At 38.4% G+C, this 7,500-nt stretch overlaps 2 long non-coding RNA genes across 3 annotated transcripts in view; both read right to left on the bottom strand.

The window, feature by feature from the left end:
• Positions 1-1,258, bottom strand: part of LOC128688033 (uncharacterized) — a 29,797-nt gene extending 28,539 nt beyond the window's left edge. Inside the window, exon 1 of one of the 2 annotated variants that reach the window (XR_011391833.1) lies at positions 472-1,258. This is a non-coding gene — a long non-coding RNA (uncharacterized lncRNA). The remainder of the gene's footprint in view (positions 1-471) is intronic. The other variant, XR_011391832.1, reaches the window with a different exon arrangement.
• The window catches only part of LOC138852509 (uncharacterized), a 44,122-nt gene extending 36,628 nt beyond the window's left edge, over positions 1-7,494 (bottom strand). The window contains exon 1 of the long non-coding RNA XR_011391831.1: positions 1,265-7,494. This is a non-coding gene — a long non-coding RNA (uncharacterized lncRNA). The remainder of the gene's footprint in view (positions 1-1,264) is intronic.
• Between the last annotated feature and the right edge of the window lie 6 nt (positions 7,495-7,500).

Below are 7,500 nucleotides of genomic sequence, written 5' to 3'. Positions count from 1 at the left end.
ACTTAATTTTCAACATATCAGGGCGTTCGGGTCACTTTTTTTTTTTTTTTGTCTTAAAATTGTTCGGACTCCCGTTTGTTTTAGATCTGGTACGTTCGAACACTTCTCGAAGTTCCACTGTAATTTACCAAGGTTATAAATTTCCTACTGCATGAAGTCTGGTAAAGGGTAAACAAAACAAAACGTTAAGTTGAACACGTACATCAGGGTAAATTATTTGGTCATCCCTGGGAACTCGGAAGTACCCTCCGCATGTAATAAATTCATTCCTATAGATTGCTCACAGTAACGAGGGGTAACAACTCGTACCATTCGCATGTAGAAAAGTTCAATATCATTATTCACTAAGTCACTTTTCAAATGGTTCTAAGAACAAAACACTTTCTACATTGTGAAAATTTCATATTCATAGCAATGTACTAAATTGCTAAATAAAAAAAAAATTCTCAAAAGGGTAACCAAAAAAATTACATTGTAGTTTTTACCGTTTTTGCCCATATTGCTTGGCAGTGGTACAAATTAATGGATGGGCGCGCACACACACACACACATACTACTTTTGTTTGCTTAAAGTTGGATCAGTTGAAATATACACTGTCTCGGATAGTTTTCTGTGCACTGACATAATATGTGCAATAAGATTTCCTTTTCTATTTGAGGAGTGACTGCACTGCGGACACTTAAAGGGCTTCTCCCCAGTGTGAATCATTGTATGTCGACGGAGGTTAGAAGAGTCGGTGAAGATTTTGCCACAGTATCTGCAGTTGAAGGTTTTAACCCCTTCAGCAGCAGGTTTGGGGTTGATCAAGAGTCTCCAGCGAGAGCTTACTCCACTTAGACCAACCTCATCAATGAGGCTGCTGCCCGGCTCTCTTCGGTCACCCTGCAACAAGGATGACCTCTTGTGAGCATTGCTTACTATTCCACCTTTCGGTAATCAACATGCACAACTCAACATCCACAACTATTTTAAAAATAAAATTATCTACTTGAGCATTCCTTACGAAGAACAAACCCAAACAAGAAACCCGGCAGCAGCAACGGCAATGCCAGGCAAAAAAAGGTTTCCTGACTGATTCACTCATGGTCTCTCCGAGATCATCCATCCGAACTGTATCTTGACCTTAAAGATGACTCTGCGAGGTTATTGGCAGTTTTATAGGCCAAGTCGATGTATCTCCATGTTTATTCATCACATGGACTGCCATGTTTCCTTTTCGGTTAGCACGGTGTGGACAATAAGGGCACTTGAAAGGTTTCTCACCAGTGTGTACCAGAAGGTGGCGCTTCAAGTCGGTGCCAAGGACAAAAGCCTTAGAGCAACTTGGGCATTGATGCCGTCTCGAGTATGGGTCTACCATAGCAGTGTTCCTCTGCAATGAATAATAAATTCTATCAACTGCTGTACCTTGAAAAATACTACGATGAAAAAGGAGTAGCTTCGTCCCAATTTGTCATTATTGCAAGTAAGAAGATTTAGATATTAATAGTAGGTGCTTAATGCAATGATATATCAGACATAAATAAAAGCGCCCTTTTCATCTGTATCATTGTTGAAACTAACCTAATTCTTCAATAATTATTCACTCTTTCCATAGTAATTAACATGTATAGTAGTTCCATAATATAGCTTATGAAGTTCTCATTGCCTTCCGTTAAAAAAAAAAAAAAAAACACTCAAGCTAACTAAATTTCTATGGCATTTTACTGTCCCACACTCATATTCAAGCAACAATGAAACCAAACAATCCTGTATTAATTAAAAAAAATGCCTTATGTACTGACGTGAAGTACTGCACTTTATTCACAAATATAGTGCATTACAGTTTGCAATTGTAATTAATCACCACCATTATGAGTCTTACTAAAGTTACCTAAACAATTACTGTACTTTATTAACATGTGAGCTGCCCCTGGGTTTCAAAGAGTTGTTTTCCCTTCAGTCTGATGCAGAAAAATTTGTACAGGTTGTAAAAATCTGAGATGCACTATCTAGCTGTAATGGTCATACGGGAACGAACTCCTGACCAGATTTTTTTTCCTGGCAATATCCAAGGTGGTGTTTGATAACCATGCTTTGTGGCGAGGTGCTGTACAGTACTAAAGTGCAGCACAGTACATAAAAACTTGTGTACTACCTAGGTTTTAACCATGTTTTCTATTATGATACGGTTCAGTACAATACTCAAAACACTTGTTTTAATGTGTACAGTATTTCTAAGGGTCACACAGCGCTGACAGTATTTCTAAATATGTTAAGGTTTAATTAATTCAATCCACATTATATCCCCAGATGTTGTAGATAAACCAAGTGTATAAAACATCCAATTAGCTCATACATTCCCAAAAGTTTGTAAACATCCAATTATCTCATACATTCCCAAGAGTTTATAAAACATCCAATTACCTCATACATTCCCAAGAGCTTATAGAACATCCAATTAGCTCATACATTCCCAAGAGTTTATAAAACATCCAATTATCTCATACATTCCCAAGAGTTTATAAAACATCCAATTAGCTCATACATTCCCAAGAGTTTATAGAACATCCAATTAGCTCATACATTCCCAAGAGTTTATATTATTATTATAATCAAAAAGAAGCGCTAAGCCACAAGGGCTATACAGCGCTGCAGGGCAGGAAGGAAGCGAGGGCATCAGGTGGCAAAAGGGAGATGGATGAGTAATAGGTTACGGATAACAGCGGGGTAGTGGATGGTGAAAGGGTAAAGGGCAGCAAGAGACTGAACTAGAAAGGGCTGAGGGGAGTGCGAAAAGTATCATCAGAGTTTGTGGAGTAAATCAGTCATTGTCAAGAAGTCAATGAGAGAGTCAGGATTAAAGGAGGGTCCATCAGCAAGAAGGGAAGGTAAAGAGAGAGTAGTAGAACGAAGACGACGTTGGAGGTAAATTCTGCGTGCTCGTTGATAGAGAGGGCAGTCTAACAGAATGTGGCTAATCGATACTGGAACTTGACACTGCTCACAGAGAGGAACAGGGTGCCTCTCCATGAGATACCCATGGCCAATGCGAAGTGTGGCCAATGCGAAGGCGGGAGAGAGTGGTCTCCCATCCTCGGCACTGATGACAAGAAGACGGCCAGTAACCTATGCTCGGTTTAATAGAATGAAGTTTGTTACCGAGCAGAGTTGACCAACGTTGTTGCCAACGGGTGCGAAGGTGGGTAGCTATTGCAGCAAAATAGTCCAGAAATGGAACACCTCGATAGGAAATTGGTAGGTCATGTACTGCAAGAGTTTATAAAACATCCAATTATCTCATATATTCCCAACTTCACGGAGCTGTGAATACTTGACAGTACTACGAAGAGGAGAAAGTGGAAATAGCAGAAAAGTAAATATAGTCAACGAAACCCTCAAACACGGAAGGGCAGCTTTGTGTTTTGGCCACTCAAACATCGTCTGACGGGTATTAATTATAAAATAATTTATTCATTTCTTAAGAATCCCAATAAAAGTCAATAAAAACTATATATTACTGATTAAGCACTAATATCTATGCTCACACAGGTCATTCTTAAACAACACTAAAATCATATACATTAATCAACAATGTCACCATAAAAATAATATTCACGTTGTTTTTACAATGGCACTATTATAATGTTAGAGTATGTTGAATGAGGCAGTGACATATGTACATCTGTTCCCTGCGTATCTAGTGCCAGGATTCTCAAGTTATTTACTCTCACAGCCCATCCAAGGATCAGGCTTTCTTGCTGCTAGCAGCCACTGACCTAAATAAGCATCACAGTCTGACTGATCTAACCTCTATGTAGAGGCAGGTCCAGTTTCGTTTCGAAAATTTCTACCTTCATTTTGGCAGTATTACTGATATTTACTGGAAACAGGCTCTAGACTGGAATCATTAATGTTGACTGTTTTCTTATCGTGCTCATAGTGGCCCTGCTTTTAACTGGATCCATTTTACACTTAAACCTATCATTCACTCAGGTACCTTACTATGGTAGTTTGATTTGCGACTAGGCACTCCAGTACCTTTCCTTCATCAGGATATCAGGAATTTCTTCCTTTTCACTCCAATGTACATTCTACCCACTAAATTTGAGGCGTTCCAAATATGGATGTACCGAACCATCGGTGAGTTTCATTTAATTTTGACGGTATCAGCCTAAAATTGCGTATCACTATTGGTGAGCATTGGTTAATTTTGGTGTAAATATCGGTCTAAAACTGATTATCGCCATAAGCAAAAACTCTAGTATAGTCCTATCCCAAGATCCTAGCACAGTAGCCTTACTACTTTAGGCTTCATGCAGTAAATCATCTTTCTACGTCTTCTACCTTTAATCTCTCACCTGCCTTGAAAGGTGGCATCACCACCAGAAAGTATCTGAAACTAACACACACAAATGATTGGAAAATGATAAAAGCAATCAAAAAGAAGAGCTAAACCTACAAGGGTTATACAGCGCAGCAGGGCAGGGAAGGGTGCAGGGGTATTGGGTAGCAAGAAGGAGAGGGAGTATTATTAGGTCATGGAATGCAGCGGGGCAGTGGATAGTGCAGGGGTTGAGGGTAGCAAGAGATTGAAGTAGATAGGGCTATGAGTGCTAGAGTCGTCATCATCATCAGAGTTTGTGCACTAAATCAGTTGCTGTCAAAAAGTCAACGAGTGTCTGGGTTGAAGGAGGGTCCATCAACAAGAAGGGAAGGTAAAGCAAGGGCAGTAGAGCGGTGACAATGTTGGAGGCAAATTCTGTGTGCACGCTGAGTGGGCAGTCCAACCGAATATGGCTAACAGAAATTGGAACATAATACACAAATAACCCGCACATAAAAGAGAGAAGCTTACGACGACGTTTTCGTCCGACTTGGACCATTGTAAATGGTCCAACTCGGACCGAAACGTCGTCGTAAGCTCATCTCTTTTATGTGCAGGTTATTTGTGTATCGTTCCAGTCACGGTATTGTGCCTTTTTTTATTTACTGGAACATAATAATTCTCTGAGTGGAACAGGGCACCTCTCCATGAGATACCCTTGAATAAGAAGAGCGTGGTCAATGCAAAGACGAGAGAGTAGTCTCCCAACCTCGACACTGATGACAAGACGGCCACAAACCTATACAGTGGAAACTCGACTTATGAGCCAACCTCCCCCGCAACCCACACACCTCGCTTGTTTATCTATGATTTCATGCTTTAATTTCATGGAAATTATCCTCTTTTTCTTCTCATCATTGTCCTTTGCACTTGCTTTCTTAGGACCCATGGTTATAAACAAGAAATTTAAAGGAAAAAAAACTGCAGAAAATGGAAGGAAATCAGGACATATCTCCCACAGCACGGTGAACAGTGCGCGGTTGCACCTACTAATGGTGTTCTGAAGGTCCTCTTTATTATTACGTACGTATTATTATTAGTACGTACGTACTATTATTAATTTAGGGAACTGAAGCACAGATCCAATTCCCCAGATCAAGAGCCCTTCATCAGCGTCAAGGAACCTCCCTTGAGGGTTGTCTTGTGTCTATTGTATACGAATTCTTGCACCACATTTCTTTCATTTTACTCTCTCCTTGACGCTGGTGAGGGGCTCTTCATCTAGGGAATTGGATCTGTGCTCCAGTCCCCTAAATTAATAATACGTACATACTACTACTAATAATTATAATACATACGTACTACTACTACTCCTACTGCTAATAATACAATAGTAATAAAAATACATAATAACAAAAAGTATAAGCATCAAAAGGCTGCCACTAGTTGGCGCCGTGAATAGTAAAACATCTGATGAGCAGTGCACATGTTTACCTCCCTCAGGGAGGATATTTCGTCGTGATTTCCTTCCATTTTCTGCAGTTATTTTCCCAAAATTCTTGATTCTAACAATGGGTCCTAAGAAAGTAAGTGCAAAGGACAATGCTGAGAAGAAAAAGAGGATGATGTCCATGGAATTAAAACATGAAATCATAGATAAACATAAGTAAGGTGTACGGGTTATTGACTTAAGACAATATCAACGTAGTACATCTAAGATAGGTACAATACTAAAGCAGCAGGAGTCGATAAAGGCTATAGTGCCAGCCAAGGGCAAGGAAATCAGTGAAGAGTGAAGTGGAAAAATGTAGCAGTTAAGTTCACAGATTATGTGTAGCATTAAGAGTGTAGCAAATTATGCGATGAAGCGAAAGAAAACGCACGTAAGATACAACAGTTCAGATGTCCTTCCAAACAGCAAATATCCCACCTTCAGGACCCAAATCCAGCTAACTTTTTTTTTTTTAAACTTTTTGAGGCTCGATCCAATGACCACTGAAAGTGAGACGCAAGTTCATTTATCTGGCTATATTACTAGCCAGGTTATTTATGTATGGAACAGTATTAAAATACCAAAACTTTTTTATTCAATTAACCCCCCCCCCTTACCCCAGCCAAAAAAAATCCCAAATTCCAACGAGTTTGAAAATAAGAAATTTCAACGAGCATAAATAAATTTTAGTTATGAAGACGCAAACATCCTTCTGTGTAACAGTCAACTGAACACTTTATTCACTGAAATCTGTGACTGTTAATATTTTAAGTAGACACTGCAGTTTGGAAAAAATTAAATACTATGCATTTACTGCATTTTTCACCTATATTTTACTTGCAGCGTTACTACCGATCATTTTGTTTGCCATGTATTACGTGCACTGAGAAAGAAGGTATGTGAGAAAAATTAATAATTTTTTTATTAGTATGTACAGTACGACCCCCGTATCCGTGGGGATACGTTCCAAGGACCTACAGTTGATAGTAGCAAACCCTACATATAAGTCTTGTACATACTTATTATAAAGTTTAATTTATAAATTATGCACAATAAGTGGAGAATTATCACTTTTCCACTAATAGGAAGCACTTCCCGACTTCTCTTAGGCTTTGAAGAACTGCCAGCTTCTCTGCTTTTACATTTTGGGTTCATTATTGTGCAAAATTAAGAGGTGTTTTTGGGCCACAGTAAACCGTAGATAACTCAAACCGCAGATACCAAATTAGTGGATACACGGGTTCTACTGCAGTCAAACTGCTAATCCTCTTATAGGATGAATCCCCTATTGTTATATTTTATAACACATCTTGGCTGGTGGTTATAACTGGTTTAAAAAGCTGTGATAAGCTAATTTTTTTTTCTTTCCCTAAATACAGTGTATGTCAATTACAGCCTAAAAAAGTTAAATAATTTTTTGTCAATACATAACTGGGAAAAAGAACAATAAGTAATCTTCAAATAAATAAAAATTTATAAACATAGACAATAAGTCAAAAATCTTTACTGCACAAAACTATAAAGAAAGAAATTTACAAAATACTATTCAGTACAGCGAGGTCTCAATTAATACGAATAATGATTCCAGTGGCCATATTATTCTAATTTCCAGTATTTGAAGTTTTAAAATTGAAAATAAATATTAGTTGCGAAGCACGGTGATTATTTTCGGCTGCAAATTTCTTTTATGTTAGAATTTTT

Source organism: Cherax quadricarinatus, chromosome 10 (assembly GCF_038502225.1).
Source record: "Cherax quadricarinatus isolate ZL_2023a chromosome 10, ASM3850222v1, whole genome shotgun sequence".
Lineage (NCBI taxonomy): Eukaryota > Metazoa > Arthropoda > Malacostraca > Decapoda > Parastacidae > Cherax > Cherax quadricarinatus.
The sequence above is the reverse complement of the archived record's forward strand: the minus strand, read 5'-3'. Positions and strand labels throughout refer to the sequence as shown.